General features: G+C 42.6%; 1 protein-coding gene across 1 annotated transcript in view; it reads left to right on the top strand.

Annotated features, from left to right (window-relative positions):
* Nucleotides 1-19690, top strand: part of PMFBP1 (polyamine modulated factor 1 binding protein 1) — a 165867-nt gene that overhangs the window by 65539 nt on the left and 80638 nt on the right. Inside the window, exon 6 of the mRNA XM_063597724.1 lies at nucleotides 18731-18878. The gene's annotated coding sequence lies outside the window, so the exon portion shown is untranslated. The remainder of the gene's footprint in view (nucleotides 1-18730; nucleotides 18879-19690) is intronic.

The following is a 19690-nucleotide window of genomic DNA, read 5'->3' on the forward strand; positions in this document are numbered from 1 at the left end:
GGCACTGTCTTTCTAATACAAGTAAAAAGCCCTACAGCGATTCTCTCCTCCTTGAATAAAGAATACAGTTCACAATCCTCAGTAATACATCATGGTGACTACACAACAATATGTTGTATATTTGAAAATTGCTGAGAGAGTCATTTTAAGTGTTCTCACCACAAAAAAAAAGTATGTGAGGTAATGTATATGTTAAATAACTTGATTTAGCCACTCCACAATATATACATGTCTCAAAACATCATGTTATATGTCATAAATTGATAGTTTTTACTTAATTTAAAATAATTACTTAATTTTTTAAAGATCCACAGTACATGATGAGGGGCTTTCATACCATTTGTCCCCTCATGTTTTACACATTTTTCAAACATGCCATGCCCTTTGTTGGGGTTACTTCCTAAGCCTGCGATGCCCTTTTTCCCATACCCCATAGAACAATTGCATGCAACCTTTTCCCTGAAGGTTTATTTACCACTGTGGTTTCAACACACCTGGAATATATTTTGCACATGGTAGATGCCTAGTGAACTTTGGCGAGTGAGCATAGGGATAAGGCATCTGTAGAAATGTGTGTCCTTCAAAGCTGTTACCCACTGTACTTTCTGGAATGTTTTGCACATGAGGTTAGAAGTTGATATTTGAAATTTTAAAGAGCCTTTCAACTTGAGGATTAGATCTTTATATTTAAAATGTTTAAGTATTAGGCCGGGTGCGGTGGCTCACACCTGTAATCCCAGCACTTTGGGAGGCCGAGGCAGGTGGATCATTTGAGGTCAGGAGTTTGAGACCAGCTTGGCCAACATGGCATGGCAGCTGTAATCCCAGCTACTCAGGAGGCTGAGGTAGGAGAATCGCTTGAACCCAGGAAGTGGAGGTTGCAGTGAGCCAAGACCGCGCCACTGCACTCCAGCCTGGACGACTCAAGTCTCAAAAAAAAGAAAAAAAAAAGTTTAAGTATTAAGAATCCTTCAGTCTGGGAAAAATAGTTTTTCAAGGCATTTCTGTTTTCTGGTAGATTCCATTGATTTTTTGCTGGACATTCATTAATTTCCATTAAAGGATCTATTGAGTGTCTCCCACTAATTCCTTGTGCTTAGTGTAAGTATTGTCAGAAGGTTCCCTGAGAAAAGAGCACAGATTTTAGCTTTAGGTGCTAATTGATTCAAATAAGATTCTGTATCCAGATGCAGACCTAAATATCTAGTAGTCTTAAAGTTCAAACAGGATCTTGTTCAAACAGCCACTTGTATGGATAAGCAGGAAATACTGTATAGCAGTAGCTACTGTGCATTTCTTCCTGACCCCGTGTTTGGAGGCATCATGTTGATAGTTTGAAATCGACCATGGTGGGGATATTTATACCATGGAAACAGGCAAACACTATAAATCAGAGCTTGACTTATTGTTCTGTTGATTTTCTAGGACGTTTTGTTTTGTTTTGTTTTTGAGACAAACTTTCACTCTTGTTGCCCAGGCTGATCTTGGCTCACTGCAACCTCCACCTCCCGAGTTCAAGCAATTCTCCTGCCTCAGCCTCCCGAGTAGCTGGGATTACAGGTGCCCACCACCACACTCGGCTAATTTTTTGTATTTTTAGTAGAGATGGGGTTTCACCATGTTGGCCAGGCTGGTCTTGAACTCTTGATATCAGGTGATCCACCCGCCTTGGCTTCCCAAAGTGTTGGGATTACAGATGTGAGCCACTGTACCTGGCCTAGAGACTTTTAAAAGTTATGAAGTGTTGTTAATCCAGATTAACTAAAAGCATGTTGTGTCTGTAGCCATTACATTCTGAATAGCACAAAATATTGAGAGACTATCCTTACAGTGTTTGAAAACTGTTAACTGATTCAGCAAAGAAGTTGCCCTCATTACTGATGAAGAAGTAAATTGTGACCTACATAAAAACAACAAAAGCATTCTGAGAGAATCAATCAGCTATATGGAAATTACAAGAGTACTGTGTATTTTAAAATGTAATTATAGTGTTATTAATTATAAATAACTTGCTGTGCAACCCTTATATTAGCAAATTTATCATAAATTCAAATACATATGCATATGTCTTTTCTGGAGGGCCAGTTGTTAAACCCTTACCAGCATACCCTTCCCTCTTCTTATGCTTCATTGGCCAGAACTCAATCATGTGGCTTCACCTAGATGCACGGACTAGAGAGCAATTAGATTAGCTGTGTGTCCAAGAAAGAGAGAACCACATATAGGACACACTCATCTCTGCCCAGGGAAAACAACTCAAAGTCCTGTCCAGTCACTTCATTCCAGCTCAGAGTCTGGGGTCTCTGGATGATGCAAAGATCTATCATGTGACTCTTCTTGGCGTGGCACCCAATGAACTAAAAGAAGTTATCTTTCCTCCCTTTCTCGCTTCACTACTACTTATACTGCAGCGAAGCAAGCTGCCTGCAATAATTGCAATTACAAATTCCCTGTCAGAAAAGGAACAAAAAGGAGGTACACTGAAGCCACTCTTAACAAATGCTGGAATCCTATGGGGCAGATCTCTGCTTGTTTCTCTGGGCCTTTGTCATTTATGCTCTACTGGAAGCAGTAAGTTTTTTCAACCCTTTGACTCTGCAAATGTCTGGACTCTTTGCATTCCCATTTATTTCTGTTTACAAACCTGCTAATTCTCTCCTGAGTTTATCTCCTTAATAGCTTAGCAAAGGCTGCCAATAAAAACCAACACACATTACTAATAGTCTGCTTTCTAGACTCCTCTAGAGCCGCCAACTTGAGGGGAGACCTTATATCTAGTGTGTTACCACAGGTGACAGTTTTACCGCTGCATGTTCTGGTTCTTTTCTTTCCGTCTGCTGCTGATGGTGTCCTTGTCACTCACTGCCTGACCATTAAACCAATGCCACATATTTTTGGTTTTTATTAGGGCATTGTTTCACTTCCATTTCTGTATTAATCAAATAGGATAGGCTAAGCTGTGATGACAAAGAAATTCTAGCAGCTTAACACGATAAAATCATTTCTGCCTAATGGAAAGTTCATCCAGATTCTTGTCGTAGGGCAGCTCTCCTCTAAGTAATGATTCTGGGATAGAGGATTCTTCCACCCAGTAGTTCCATGTCCCCTGGGGTTTCCTCAGAGCCCTCAACACTCAGCTGACCAACAAGCAAAGAAAGAGCAAGGAGGCCCACATGGTGTACTTTAGGGGCCAGGCCTGGAAGGGGTATATCCCACCTCCATCCCATGGGCCATTGGCCGGGACTCAGTCACATGATCCCACTTACATGCAAGATAGCATATGTGCTTTGGTAGTGTAGAAAGAAGAGAAAGGAAGAAGAAGAGAGAGACTGGTGAACAGTAGCATCTATATACACCCAAAGGGGGTAAAGGTAGTTAGTATATTTATCCTCTTCCTGACAAAAACAAAGATCTTAAAATGCCTGAACTTCCCTCCTAACTTCTTCCACCCATCTTCCCTATTAGGATTTTCTAGTATTGTAGTTTCAGCAACCTTTTGTATGAGCCAAATGAGAGTTTTTTGTTGTTGTTGGATGGATGAGTGGTTAGTTTTTGTGTGTTTTTACAGGGAGTACTTACTTAATTAGCCAACATGTTTCACCTACTTTGTTCACTGTTGCCTCCTGTGTCCTCTTCTCTTCTGGTATAATTTGCCTTCTTGAAACTATTTCCTCTATTCATTCTTTCTGCAAGGGTCTAAGACAAGTAAACTCTTCATCTTTATATGTCTGGAAATGTCTTATACAACCTCACTTTTGAATTATTATTTAGTTGGGTATAAAATTCAGGGTTGTCAATTATTTTCCCTAAGAATTTTGAAGGTTGTTCTATTATCTTCTGATATGATTATCCTGACAAAAGTTAGCTGTCAGACTAATGGCTATTCTTTTGTAAACAATCTTGTTTTTTTTTTTTTTTTCTCTCTCTCTCTCTCTGGAAGCATTTATTACCTTACCTTTCTGTGCTTCACTACACTGTGTCTAGGTCTGGATTTAGTTCTCTTTGTTTTGTCATGTTTGGGACTCTGTATGCTTCTTTAATTTAAGGGCTCATGTCCTTCTTCAATTTTGGAACTTCTGTTTTCTCAAATATTGGTTCTTCTCCAGTCTCTCAGTTTTCTTTTTCTGGAATTTCTGTTAGACATGCATTGGCAGGTTTCATTCTGGGATTTCTCATTACTTGTCTTTCACATTGTACATTTACCTCACTGTATAGTATTTTTTATTATTTCCTTTGGTCTCTCTTCCAGTTTGCTCATTCTCACTTCAGCCATGTCTAATCTTTTTCACCCACCACCGAAGGTATATCTCAAGGACTGATTTTTATTTCTGAAATTTATAAATTTTTTTCAATGTATATTGGGCCTTTCTTTTTTATGATGCCCTAATCTTACCTTAAGTTTTCCATTCCTTTCATTATCTTTTTGAACCTTTTAGATACATTGCTAAAGTCCCTTTTATATTCCTCTAATTTCCATGAGTTCTTTGATATGATTTCTCCCTTTTGATGTACCTGCTGACATCTCTTATAATGTTGGATTTATTCCTGTGTTTTGTCACATAGTCAATTAGCCTATTTTGCTAGAAGTTATCTTTTGTGGGGTCCTACACATGCTCTGTATTGTGAATGTGTCTTTATTATGCATTTCCATCATTATGCTGGGAACTCTACAGGATTCAAACATTCCAGACCAATTTTTATGACTGTTTCTAAACACTGAATTTCCATAAAGCATGATTAGTAATGGAATTTGGCCTCACATACATTAGGAATACTAATTTCTCATCGTTCCTTCTACCCTGTGCTTGGAGCAGTGGCTCCACGCAGTGGCTCACGCCTGTAATCCCAGCACTTTGGGAAGCTGAGGCGGGTGGATCACAAGGTCAGGGGATCGAGACCATCCTGGCTAACGTGGCAAAACCCCGTCTCTACTAAAAATACCAAAAATTAGCCTGTAGTCCCAGTTACTCGGGAGGCTGAGGCAGGAGAATGGTGTGAACCCGGGAGGCAGAGGTTGCAGTGAGCCGAGATTGTGCCACTGCACTCCAGCCTGGGCGACAGAGCAAGACTCCATCTCAAAAAAAAAAACTTATAATGAAAAACAAGAGACTCCTTTCTACCTTTCCACCATGTACTGTCCTAGTTCTGCTCTGCAAGGGCAACCACTTTCAACTCTTCTAGCTGTTTCTTCTGATAGTTACCTCCACACTTATACACAACATATTTATACTGGTAATTTTTTTGTGATGTTAAAAATTATTCAGTGACTGCATATTATGATAAATGAGAACATAGTTATCTCATTCCACCTATCACTCCTTGTTTCAGTTATATATTCAATATTTACAACAGGATGATTATGTTAATACTGTTCACTGTAGAGCCAAGTAGTGAACTATGATTGCATTTTCTTTCCAGTGCAACTTTGGAATTTTCTGTAAGTTTCCATTTGCTGTTTATGTGTAAAATTTGCTACCTACTAATCCTTGATCTCTTCCCCAAAAGATTCCATCATATCAGTTTTCGCTCAACTTTTTTGTATTAGTTATCTATCACTGTGTGACAAATTGTCCCCAAAACATTGCAGCTTAAAACAATGAGTATTTATTTTCTTACAGTTTCTGTGGGAAAATAACCAGACTTGGATTAGCTGGGTCCTCTAACTCAGGATGTCTCACAAGGATGTGATTAAGGTGTCAGCTAGGACTGTAGTCCTCTCAAAGTTCAACCAGGAGAAGATCTACTTCCAAGCCCACTCCAGTGATTGTTGGCAGGATTAGTTCCTCACAGGCTTTGGCTAGGCCCTCCCTTGGTTTCTTGTCACATGGGCCTCTCCACAGGGCAGCTCACAACTTGATGGCTGGCTTCATCAGAGCAAGCAAGTGAGAGAGCAGGATGGAAGCCAGAGTCTTTTTAAATCCTCATATTGGAAGGAACACCCTATCATTTTTATCATATTCCATGTATTAGAAGCAAGTCACTAAGTCCAGCTCAAGAGGAGGGGATTATAGAAGAAAGGACTACGGGGAGTCTGAGATCACTAGAAGTCTCTTTAGACGATGCCTACCACACCCTTTCCCCACCCGCCGGGGCTCTTGCTGTAATCTGGACCAGTTAATCTCTAGTGAGAGTTTCCTTCACCACTTTCTTAAGTTGATGTATGTTTCCTGGACCCCATGGTCTCCTTTCTTGGTTTACTGTCTCTCATTTTAGGAGAGCACATCTGTAGCAAGTGCTGTCAGCTAAAGATACTGTGAAGATAAATGTTCTAAGTCTTTTCGAGTCTGAAATGTCGTTATGTTGATATTCCCTAACATTTGGACAGATATAAAATTCAAGGCTAAAAATTACTTTCCATCAGAATGTGTAAGGTGTTGCTCCATTTTCTTCTAGCATGAAATACAGCTATTAAGATGTCTGATTTTTCATTCATCTGTAACTGACCTGTTTTTATCCCCACTGGAAACTTTCAGGATCTTTTTTTTAACCCCAGATGTTCTGAAATTTTACAGTGATATAATCGAGTTAAGGCTCAGTCTTCATTTATTGTGCTGGATACCCATTCACCTTTTCAGCCTGAGATTCATGTCCTTACATTTTGGGAATCGTTCTTGTATATTTTCTTTGATAATTTCATGTGTCCGCTTATCTCTTCTCTTTTTCTAGAATTCCTATCAGTTGGATGTTGGACCTGCTAGAACAGGAGTAAGCAAGTTTTTTGGTAAAGGGCCAGAGAGTAAACGTTTCAGGCTTGGTGAGCCACATGTGGTCTGTCACATCTTCTTCCTTTTTTTTTTTTTTTCCAATACAACCCGTTACAAATTTTAAAAGCACTCATAGCTTAAAGAACACATAGAAACAGGCCACAGGCTGGATTTGGCACATGTACCATTCATTGCCAACCTCTTCTAGACAGGTTTATCCTCTATATATCTTATCTGTTCTCTCTTATTTTCTATTACATCTTGCTATAATTTCTGGGAGATTTTCTTGAAGATGTGGTAGGCATCTTCTAAAGAGACTTCTAGTGATTTCAGACTCCCCGTAGTCCTTTCTTCTATAATCCCCTCCTCTTGAGCTGGACCTTCTAATAAATAAAATATGATAAAAGTGATAGGGTGTTCCTTCCAATATGAGGGTTTAAAAAGACTCTGGCTTCCATCCTGCTTTCTCACTTGTTTGCTTCCTATTTTCTATTACATCTTGCTATAATTTCTGGGAGATTTTCTTGATGTTACCTTCCAACTATTTTACCACTTTTTTTTTAATTTTAGAAAAAAAAAAATTTTTGATACAAGGTCTCACTATCTTGCCCAGACTGAAGTGCAGTGGCAGGATCTCAGCTCACTGCAACCTCTGCCTCCCAGGCTCAAGCAATCCTCCCACTTCAGCCTCTCTAGTAGCTGGGACTAAGGTGCACACCACCACACCCAGCTAATTTTTTTGTATTTTTTTGTAGAAACAAGGTTTCACCACATTGCCTACACTGCTCTCGAACTCCTGAGCTCAAGCAATCTAACCACCTCAGCCTCCCAAATTGCTGGGATTACAGGCATAAGCCACTATGCCGGGCCCTAGAAATTCTATTTTTAAATTCTAAGAATTCTTTCTTATTCTCCAATTGTTCTCTTTGCATAACATCTTCTCAAATCTCTCTAAAGATATGAACTAGAAGGTTTTTTTCTTTTTTAAGTTTATTTTCTGTTCTCTGCATTATTTCTCTTTCTGTTTGTCTATTTTTGTTTCCTTTCATTCAGAGGTTTTCCTCAAAAATCCTTGCCTGTCACTGTATTTAAATGTGAGATTCTAAACAGGGAGCATTTTCTTTGGGAGTGGGAGCAGGACTTGCCAACTAACAGGCTTCACTTTAAGGTTATTAAGTAGAGAATGTTTGTATGGGGAAGTTTAGTCCCTAGGGCCATCTAGTTTATTCAGAGAAGAAACTTCTGGTTTTCTGCCTGGGGGACAGATGCCTTGCCTCTGGTGTTCTGTGCACTGAGACTGGGAGGTGGGAGGAAGGCCAACTGTTCTGGTCACTGATTTTTATCCAAGCCTTTTGACCATATCACACTCACCACACACAGACCTAAGCCCCCAAGCTCCAAGTCTAGTTTGTTTCATAAGACCTAAGTCCCTATGTTGCCATAGGGCCTGACAAAGACAACTTCTCTGAAAGCACCTAGCACACCCTTAAGTGCATTGTAGAATCTCTTTTCCTTCACCTTCCCTTTACTAATCTGTCCTCTAAGGTGATAAAACCATCCCTTGCCACCCTTCACCAACTGTTAAAGAACTTACCTAGCAAAGAATCCACTTGGCAGGGGACTATTTCTAGCCCCTTCTGGCATATGGTAGATCTTGGTAATCTTGGGCTACAAAAGAGTCGGCTACTGGATCATTTTAGTAAAGGTGGCCATGAGACTAACTTAATGTGTCATTTGTCCTGAGAACCCCTGGCTAGCATCACTCTTACTGTACTAGGGAAGACTTCACCTCAACACTCTATTTTGCTTTGAGTCAACCACTGGTGACCCAGTAGCCGTGGGAGGGAAATTGCCCCTGTTTTCCTCATGGCCTGTCAGTCTCTATTACATCAGAGAAAGCTGAAAAATTGATTCTTTTTTGTCCCTGTCCACATGTGGCAGCTGTTTAATTTCAATTAGCAAAGCTTGAAAAAGAATATTATGCCAGGAGTAATTAAAGCAGGAGGGGGTTCCTTGCTCACCCGCACTCCATCCTCCTAATTGGGGATCTGAGGTGTCCCCCAGCAGGACTGTGAAGTTTGGGTTCTGGGGAATTCTGGTGCCTGGGGCTTTGATGTAGCTCTCTCTTCAAACAAGTGACAGGACAGGAAGCATAAGCCTCCAGGAAGGATTCATTTAACTTTTTAAAGTCTAAAAATTAGCTGTACAGATCAGACTTGTCTACACCAAAACGCCAACTTGTTCACTTCAAGCCCTTGCTTTTGCTCTCTATAAGTCATCTGTCTGCTTTCAAAGCTCCTCCTACTCTCCTGCTGGGGAAGGCCAACTCCTTTCTCCTTTATCAAACAAGTATTTGTTCTGGTTGACACATTCAAATCTTTACCAACAAGTGAAGCAACCCCCTACCTGCAACTTCGTAAGTTTCGCTGCATCCGTCAGAGTCCCAGGAGGAAACAGAATTCACTCCTAATGGTACAGGTGGATGGAATTTAAGGAAGGGGCTACTGACAGAGGAATAGACAGGGGTATGAGAACAAGCAAGGAAAGGTGCCCAAAGACTAACAACACCAGGAAGCTGTTACTACCCATAGGGTGAAAGGAACAATGGAAGGACCAGAGCCAGTGAGAGCTGGGGGAATGGCCCAGCAGTGGCTGTAGTCAGAGAAGGATGTGACCTTCCCAGAGAGGCTGAAGCAGGGTAAGAACAGGGAAAACATGCCCTGCTGCCTTTCCATCTTCTGCATGTGCCTCCCATGGCCAAATAGCCAGGAGAGTTCATTGTCAGAGTTCATTGTCACTTCTCATGTATGGGTCTTGTTTCCCAGCTTGTGTGTGGTCAACCTGAGGGTCAATATTACGTCTTGTATTTGTTCTGTATCCCATGGGGCTTAAACTAATACTGAGCACATGGGTACTTAATAAATGCTCTGGTTAGATTATTTGAGTATAATTTGTTATTATATTTTAGAAAAAATTGAGAAGATAGATGTCTCCATATATTGAATTTTACATATATTATGATGACAGTGTATATTTAAGAATATGATATACAGTTATATATACATATATACAGATAGTACATGCATGGATAATATATACAGATAATATCATATATACAGATATCTATATACAAAATGATATATAGATAACGATATATGATAACAATATATAATAACTGAAAATATATGTACAGTATCATTGTAAATTAATAAGTGGGTCTCAACTGGAAATACAGAGATGACCTTTAAAATAAAAGTAAGAAAACAGTGAAGTCAGTGAGAAATGACAGCTAATGGGCATGTTTGGCAGCAACTTACATATCATGCAAAGCCAACCTACCTGGGATGCTTGGAGTAGAGATACAGGCATGCTGTGCATGTCACTTTCTGGACACAAGCGCTATTTGAGGGCTATTTGTACGCTCTTCTTTAAGAGACTAAGTGATGGAAGATATGGGGTTTCCAGGAAGAGGGCTCACCAGGGCTGAGTGTCCGGGCCCACTGGCTATGTGGGATCTGTCTAAGAGCGGAGGTGTGTGGAGAAAAGGCAGCCACACTGGTGAAACATGAAACTAGGATTCTAGCAAACAGTTTGCAAGCTCAAAAAGGATTTCATCACTCTTTACACTTAACATTCTGCAGAGTCTCAAGTCCTCCATTGTGATCATTGCACTGATCAGATGGGGACCAATGCAAGGACATGTCACTGTGCCTCAGCCAACTTACCACCTGCCCCAGCTGACACAACTGCGGGTTCTTTGGCTCCTTTCTGACCCATCTCGCACCAATGCCTGATAGGTGTACTTCCCTGTATTTCTTTTAAGTGAACACTAAGGTGGTCAAGATGCTGACAGGAAACATCCATTCTTCTGCACCAATGTTGAAAAGCCACGAATCACACAGAAAAATTAACTTTGATAATATCCTTGTAAGTGGCATGCATCTTTATCCACAGCACATTTTAGATTATGAACTGGATTATTCCTTTGCCCCAGAGTCCTTCTGAGCCACCTGCTTCTGCCAATAGTTGGCATGCCTGCCAAAAATGCAAACTACTTTAAAGTTACCTTTGGGAAAATATAATTAGAATGGAAAATTATATATTCAATTTAATAACCTGGGGGAAAAGGAATGACAGAACAAATGTCTACATGGATTAGCATAAAAGCATCAAGTCAGAAGGTCTCTTTTATCATGTAAAGAAATGTTGGTTAACCCTGCTGCCCATTCAGATTAGTCTGTGATTTTTCTGCTTCTTTTGGCTGACAGCATTCTCAAGTGGGTCGTCTGTGTCTTCCTGCATCCTTTTCCCTACCACACATTTCTTCATTAGCCTTCAACAAGCTAACTTCATGGCACTGTGGTGATGAATTTTATGTATCAGCTCGATTGGGCTACAGGGTGCCCAGACATTTGGCCACACATTATCTTGGGTGTGTGTATGAGGGTGTTTGTGGATGAGCTTAACATTTGAATTGGTGGACTGAGTAAAGCAGATTGTCCTCCCTAATGTGAGTGGGTCTCACCCTATCAGTTGAAGGCCAAAAATTCAGACCAAAAATGCCAAGAGGGAGCTTCTCCTGCCTGGCTATCTGAGCTGGGACATTGGCTTTTTCTGACCTTTAAATGTGAACTGAAACATTGGCTCTTCTTAGGTCTTAAGTCTGCTCGCTTTTGGACTGAAATTTGTACTATGCTCAGGTATTTGGACTCTCACTGGAACTACACATTGACTCTCCTGGGTCTCCTTCTTGCTGACTGTAGATCTTGGGACTTAGCCTTCATATTCATGTGAGCCAATTTCTTATGATAAATTTCTTTATATATGTATATGCGTGTGTATATCAGTATGCACACACACACACACATGCCCTACTGGTTCTCTTTCTCTGGGGAACCTGGACTGTACTCTCAAATGTCACCAGTGGTTTTCCTGCCAGGCTCTATGAGAGGCTCTCCACCTTCACCCTTGTTGATGCTGGAGTTAACTCTTAGTTCTCAGCCCTCCTCTCACAACCTCCTCTAATTCTCAATGCTGCAATGTCCATTTCTCTACTAAACCACAAGCTTGAGTTATTCTCTGTGTCCCAGCACAAGATCTCCTACTACCTATTAGCCTTGCAACTTAGTGCCCCTATCTCTCCTAAAATTCAGTGGGTCTGAATATTGTTTCTCTCAAAACCATCACTTTTTCTTCTTGATTCTCTTGCTTCTGGCTGAAAACCTCCATGTCTGCTTCTCCCACCCCAGGATCCAATTAATCACAAGCCCTGTGGCTTTTCCTTTCATTTCTGAGGCCATCACCATCTTTTCATTCCCTCTCCTTCAATCCTAGCCCAGCCTCCTCCTCATGTGCAGCAGCCTTCTCATTGGCCTCTCCATCTTCCATCTCCCTTCACCCTGCACTCTGCACTGTCAGCCTGATTGTAGCAGAACATTCGTTCATCCCATCTGTCTCCGCTCGAAAATCTCCAGGGACTCAGTGCCAAGCCCAAACTTCTTTACTGAGCCCCTAAGCCTCTCTACCATCTGACCCACCATTCCAGGGTGGCTACCGAGACAAAATGGAGCTCCAGGCCATTGGAGCCACAGGGCTGCCTTCCTCAGAAAGCTTGTATTCCTTCCAACTCTGAAACATAAAGTAATGGGAAGGACTCATCTTTTCCAATTTAAAATCCCCTTTCTACAGGCATATTTTTAAAATGTTGAGATCACATGCAGTCTGGGTGATAACATGATTCACATGAAGTTCACTATAAAACTTTTAGGGAGGTAAGCATTTCCTAGCCTCCTTTGCTATTGTTACTTTTAGCTACGGTAATCGTTGGCACGTTGAGTTCAGCTAAAAGCAGTGCACCGGGAAGCGATGATTAACATTGTGGACTCTCAAACCAAACTACCTGGATTTGAATCCCAGCTATATCACATACAGGCAATATGGCCTTGGGCAAGTCAGTTAACCTCCTGGGGCCTTAGCTCCATCATCTGCAATATGGAAATAACAATAATCACACCCATGGACTGTTGTGAGTTTCCCAGAAAGTGGTTAGATCAATGTAAATGCGCATTACAAAGGCCGTATGCATTTCAGTGCATTGTTCCTGATGGTGAGCTGCCAGCAGTATCAGAAGTGACTTATCTGTGGAGCTGCCCTCCTGGAATGCTGATGTCATGGCCACGAGTGAGCATCCCAGTGGTTCCTCCAAATCTTGGCTCACCTATAAAAGTTGTAAAGAGGTGCAGGTCACAGAGGCTCCTGACCAGAAGGTGCCTTTCATTCTATTTGTCAAACATTCTATGAGGACTGTCACAGGCATGACCTCATTTCAACTTCTCACCAACCCATAAAATGAAACAGAGGCTCAAAGGGACCAAGAAATTTGCCCAAGGCTTACAGCTAGAATGTGAGCCCAGATCTACCTGTACATTTTAACTCATGCCTCTGCTTCTGTCCTGTCTCTGCCAGACCTTCCCAAGTCACTCTCACTCACTTCCCCAGACCCCTGGCCCATTTCCCAATAGCAAGCTATTATCTAGTCAGGACATTCATTCATTCTCAGTGGGCCCTAAGTGGAGCAAAACAAAGCAGTGAGGTTTCTTTCTGGCTCTGTGTGTGTGTGTTTGTTGTCTTTGGAGCTTCCACTTTCATAGACGGTGACCCTAGAGCAGTAGAACAGGAAGAGATGGAGGCCCTCAGAGCCTCCATCTAGATGCTTCTAGAACGTACCTGCTTAGGTTATGCCAAGGGCATCAAGGGTGATGGGCAGGGCTGAATTCTGTGGATAAAAATATGAGTGCGCAGCAGAGTGGACCAAAGTGTGGTTGATGATCTCCAAGAACTCTATGAAAGAGACGACTATAAACAAAAGGGCCCTGCATGTGTGCTCTAGGAAACTCATGAAAGGAGGCCACTCTGCAGCCAGGTGACCATGTATGTGCACTAAGTGTGTGTGCCATGCTCTGTCTTTGCATCATTATCCTAGTTCTGTCCTGGCATCATACCCTTTTGTATGTGTATGGAGAGCTAGCAAAGTGGCCAGGCCTGGGATGTGTTGGGGTCACCCTACCCACAGCAATCCAGGATGCTCACAGGGGTTGTTTGCATTCTTGCTGTCCAGCTGCAATTGGACACACACGTGGTTACTGTAGGAGATGCCACAGAGTGGGACAAATGTCCTCATGAGAAACTTATTATGCTCTCCAAAAGGAGCTATCCATTCAGGGAAAATCGGTAGCAGGAGGCTGCTCAACACAAGGCCAACCGCCCTTCTAGCGACGTGCTGCCTCTTGCTGCCACAGCACCACACCAACGCTTCAGTGCTTTGGAGTGCAAGAAGCAGGCAGATTGCTTTTAGAAATTAGGGAAAAGAGTATTTGAGAGCTACTCACCTGTTTTTAAAGCCTCCCCATGAAGCTTCCACATCTCTGTCTTTCTCCTGCACTGTAAGGCCCTGGTCCTGGCCCAGAAAGTCAGAGTCACAGCCTAGACACACTGAGGATGGCATCCAGAGTGTCCTGGCCTGTCATCCTGTCCATGGCAGAATGAGTAGTTAGTACATAAGGCCTGTGTGCCCGCCAGGCTAGGATGTGATTTGATGGCGCACTCTCCAATATGGCAGCCAGTAACCACAGTGGCTGCTTGGATTTAAATTAATTCAAATTAAATAAAATTTAAAATTCCATTCCTCAGTCACACTAGCCACATTTCAAATGCTCAATAGTCACCCGTGGCTAGGGCTACCTCACTGGACAGATAGAACATCTTCATCATCACAGAAAGTTTTGTTGGGTGGTGCTGGTACTCCAGTGCCATCATTTAAACTGGCATGAGTTCTTTGAAGGGCCCCCAAAATCCACGTGGAGGAAAATAAAAAATGGTATATCAAGTACTAGCCAGGGAGCACAGCTACCTGTACATCCTTCCCTCTGCTCATTCATTTGTTCAGGAATGTCATCGTGTACCTGAATACACAAGGCACACCAGGGTTGACATACTCAGGACCTGCCAAAATGATCCAGACTGTGCTCCTGCTCTTAAAGGACTGCCCATTTGGTTCAGGGGATAAATGTGCACAATGGCCAGGTGTGGTGGCTCACGCCTGTAATCCCAGCAGTTTGGGAGGCCAACGCAGGCAGATTGCTTGAGCCCAGGAGTTTTGAGACCAGTCTGGGCAACATAGTAAAACCCTATCTCCACAAAAAACTAGCAACGTGTGGTGGTGCACGCCCCATCTCTAAAAATAAAGTAAAAGTATTCCCAGCAACTCAAAAGGCTGAGGCAGAAGAATCACTTGAGCCCACGATGTTGAGGCCGCAGTGAGCCAAGATCCTGCCACTGCACTCCAACCTGGGCAACAGAGCAAGACCCTGTCTCAAAAAAAAAATGCGCATGAGTAACAATAACACAAGAAGAAAGTGATCATTTGACCATAAGAGAAGTATGCTGAGTGCTCACAGAGTTCAGCAAGAAAAATCTGCTTCCAGCTTGGGAAAAGGAGTAGCTTTCAAAGGAGAAACGTAGACGTGGAAGAAAAACTATCCCAAGCAGCGGGAAGGACGTGAGCGTGGCACAGAGGCAGACAGGGTCCTCCCTGGCAGAATGGTGGCTCTCCTCCCTGGGAACATCCAGCCTGAGGCTGAGGTAGGACCCCTGCTGACTGACTGATTACCTCAGTGCACCCTGCTCAGCAGTGGGGGATTAATGTCCTAGCCCAATTGCCCTCTGTTTTGATTAAGGGTCAGTCGTAAGGAAGTCATAGGGAATTCACTCTAGCAAGTGAAAGAAGGGTATTAAATGACTTACAAAATTACCAGGAGAGCTGAAGAAACAGACACTAGATTGAGCTTTCAGGAGTGGCTTGAACACCAGGGCACCGAGGAAACTGCTGCCTCGTTGGTGATCAGGAAGCCACCAAGATCAGGAAGTGATATAATTAGAAAGTGGCCACCATCCGTACTTGCCACAGAAAACCCTGACACAACCATGATGGTGCTGCTGGAGAAACAGCAGCCCCAGAAAACATGAGCTCTGACTCACTTCCCCTTCCACATTTCATCTGGGCACGTCTGACTGGCAGAACTTAAATCACATCCAGAGACCCAGGGACAAACGCATCTGAAAAATAGAAAAGAGCATGGAAAACAATGGTTGCTAGTTTTCCAGACTCCAAAGTATAGGAAGGAACATTGGAAAGTTGGAAATCCATTTCACCTCCAACATACCACACCCTCTTACCCACCAGTGGTGGGGGATTAAGTGACCAGACATGCTCCAGTGTGTTTAGAGCAACTTTCAAATGTGAGAACCTGAGATATTTTCTGCTAAAAGCAGAAATCAGGAGACAGCACTCATATAAGTGCACTAACAAGAAAGAAAAGTGGAAAATATTTGAAGGAGACTGGGTGCCATTTATAAACCAAAGGTTCCAGAACTGGGCAACCTCTTTGTTTCAATGCAGCCACTGTGATTCCTAGCTTTTTGCAAAGAACTGCAAGAATCAGCAGGGTTTTACAACACCCTAGCCAGCCACACACTGTAGGACTGAGGGAGGCCACAGGTAGGGTGAATTTCCAAGTCTGAAAAATACCAGGGAAGCCAAAGAAACAGACACTAGGTTGAGCTTGCAGGAGTGACTCTGAACGTCGGCACCCAGCTCTTGGTTTTGTTTGTCATATCAGTCCCTGCTGAGGAAAGCAAACAGCAGGTAACTGTAGAACACACCTGTCTATAGCAGCTGTTTGATGTTAGTAGGCTTTGATTGTCAACCGAGCAATTTGCTTAGGATTTGGAAACAAAGGAAGGAGATTGTCAAAAGCCCGAGGAGCAGGTGACATGCAGCATGCCTGTGTGCTCCCAGCAGTCAGGAGGAGGATGCGTGAGTGAGAGATTGGCACCAGAGCTAGTGCAGTTTGGGGAAGTGACAGCCTCCTACGGGGCAATAATGGGAACTCTGCAATAATGTGCCAACTTCCTATCCCGATGAAGTGTTGATGTCAGCAGAGACCACACTACAGGCAAACTAGTCTAACCAGTGTCGGAGTGGGACCTAGGGAGGAAAATTGCTCAATTCTTAGTATGGTTAGAGAAAAACGTCAGGGCCAGGCTCAGTGGCTCACGCCTGTAATCCCAGCACTTTGGGAGGCCAAGGAGGAAGGATGGCTTGAGCCCAGGAGTTCACGACCAGCCTGGGCAACATATCAAGATCCCATCTCTAAAAATAAAATAAAATTTTAAAAAGAGATACATCAGTGAAGAGTCCATGAAGGATGCCAGCTGGAATGATTTATAGGTGATAGTGACTAATCTAGAGTCTACTGTGACTGAGAAGTGAATCAACCCTGCTGACTCTTGCAGTTCTTCAGACACTGAGGAGTGTCTAAACCCACCTGTCCTTTAAGATCCAGCTCCAGTCCCAAGTTGACTCATTCACTCACTGATTCATTCATTCAAGGGTTTCTACTCAGCACCTTTTGTGTACAAGATATACAATGAACCATGCTAGTCATGGTGTCCACAGGGAGATGAATAAAAGTAATTTCTCTCTAATATGATGATAGGACATGAATAAATAACTCTATTACAAGGTAGCAGGTGAAATAAAGTAATGTGAAAATTCCAGGATGGGACAGTTACTTCAGTTTGGTGGAGGAAAATGAGAAGGATCTGGGAGGCCTTCCTGGAGGAGGAAGTGGTCTTGGTGAAGGCCTCGTGGAATTTGTTGTCTTTCAATATATCTGATCTTTTCATTTATATCTGACTTCAATAATGAGCTTTGAAAGTATTTTTTAATAAATCAAGGTAATGTATATAAAGAAAGGTGTTTAACCGTATAGTGGGTAATTAATCAATATTAGCCCTTTTCTGGGATGGAAATGGGCCCAGAGGGAAAGGTAAATGTTGTGATTGAATATAAGCGGGAAATGCTCTGCAATGCCTTGATCCGCTTCAATGTTAAAGGATTGTGATTGGCAGCTTTGCTGGAGTTCTTTGTTATTTGTTTTGGAGCCAGGCCCTTCTGTAACCTGGGAAAGTGTTCCCCATCGTATTCTGGAGAATTACTCTGAGCATCTCTGTTGGTTTCTAACTATGATATTCAGAGGAGGCATACAGGATTTTAACTGAATTGAAAACAAGATGTAATGTGGGAAGTACTGGAGATATAGTAACTGTTGGGAATGAGGAAAATGTATGATGAAAATGTGGACATAGTTCCTGTAACTTTTGCACCTCTCAAACTCCAATTGAAATTTAAATCCAAAATGCATTATTCTGAGGATAATTGTTCAGCATACAATTATGAACTCAAATTAGTATCTCATCACCCTCTCAAAGGAAAGCCTGAGAACCAAGGACATAGAACCAAATTTTAGCTTTCCCATCAGACCCCTCCAGGTCAGTGTTAAGGTATTGCTGGGGGAGGGGGGGAAGAGCTGGGAAAGCAATGGTGTGGTCACACATTATGCATCTGCACCAGTCTTGAGAGCTCTGCAAATCTGTCCTATAGGTGGTGTGGGGACAAGGAGTTATTCAGGCTGCGAAACAATAAATGGGGAAACATTAAGTGGACAGTTGTCCAGGCAGAGAGTCATAACCAGGCAAAAGCACCCAGGGACCCCCCACGGCCAGGTCCCTATGGATGTCACCAGCAGCATACACAGCAGGCAACTCCCTTTCTCCCCTGGCAGCACTGGACCAGGTGTCCTAAGATCTAGATCCTGTCCTTACTCTGTGTGATTCTATTCTAGCCCCAACCTTTCTAGATCCAAATTTTCTCATCTTTAAAATGCACCCACCTACATCACAGGGTTGCCATGCAGTTGAAATAAGGTAATAGTTATGAAAGTACTTTGAAAAGCTGTAAGAATTGTAATAATGTTATTCCTTGACTATAGATTAACGAACATAATAAAATTGCTATTGCAGATATTAGCATAATAGCACAGATTGTCCTTCCCTTTAATGCAATTCATCAGGAATAAAATGCTTCTGCTTTTTCCTGACATTCTCTCACCATCTTTCCTCTGTAGGAGACTATGAGGCTCACTGGTCTCCAGAAATGTACCTCTGTGTGCGGAAATGTTCCAGAAGGCCACACTGTCTACAGGGCCATTGCTTCACTGCAGATTAGATGTCCTCCCAGAACCTTCCAGGGCACTAATTGCCTAAACAGCTCTGGTAAGAAGATCAGCAAGTATTTTAGACTAGTAAGTGTGGAAATTCTGATCTAGTATAAATCAAACCAATTTTGATTAGAAAATATAATCTGTTTCATGAACAGCTGGACAGTTTACTCTGCCAGTTAAAGGATAGTACTTCACCCATCCTAGCCAGAGGGAGCTTGCGCTGGGTTGAAGTCCCTGATAGGAGTCAGAGGACTGGCTCTACCTGAGGTCACCCTGCTCCTCTGCTCTGTGGACAAGTGACAGTGGAGTGAGCCTGTTTGGCAAAGGCCCCTCAGAGGCTCCATCCCAGCAGGGCGGGCACAGAGCCTTGTGTGCTACCAACAGCTTGCCATGTAGTTTTCTCCCTCCAGATCCAAATGTCACACTCAAACTGCTGATATAAAATTCACTGCAACGCTTCCCTTCATTTCCTCTCGGGCTGCTTTTCACTCACAGGCTCCATGAAGATTTCCATAGTTACTAAGCTCTCTATGTAGAGTCAGCTCTGACAACCAGCAGCCCCATCCTAATTCCACGCTGCCATTCCCTCTCTTCTTGACTTCTCTCCATGTTTCCTATTCCAGTGCAGCATTAGAACAATGGCTTGGAACTAGCTGAGTAAGTGATTTGCAACTACATTCCCCCCTCTATCACTAGAGGAACCGACCTGCTAAAGGAAGTCACTGCAGAAACTACCTTTTTTTTTCTGAAAAGCCCTTTCCAATAATCTCCCTACACTTTTTTTTTTTTTTGAGACGGAGTCTTGCTCTGTCTTCCAGGCTGGAGTGCAATGGCATGATCTCAGCTCCCTGCAACCTCCACCTC

This window comes from Pan paniscus, chromosome 18 (assembly GCF_029289425.2).
Source record: "Pan paniscus chromosome 18, NHGRI_mPanPan1-v2.0_pri, whole genome shotgun sequence".
Lineage (NCBI taxonomy): Eukaryota > Metazoa > Chordata > Mammalia > Primates > Hominidae > Pan > Pan paniscus.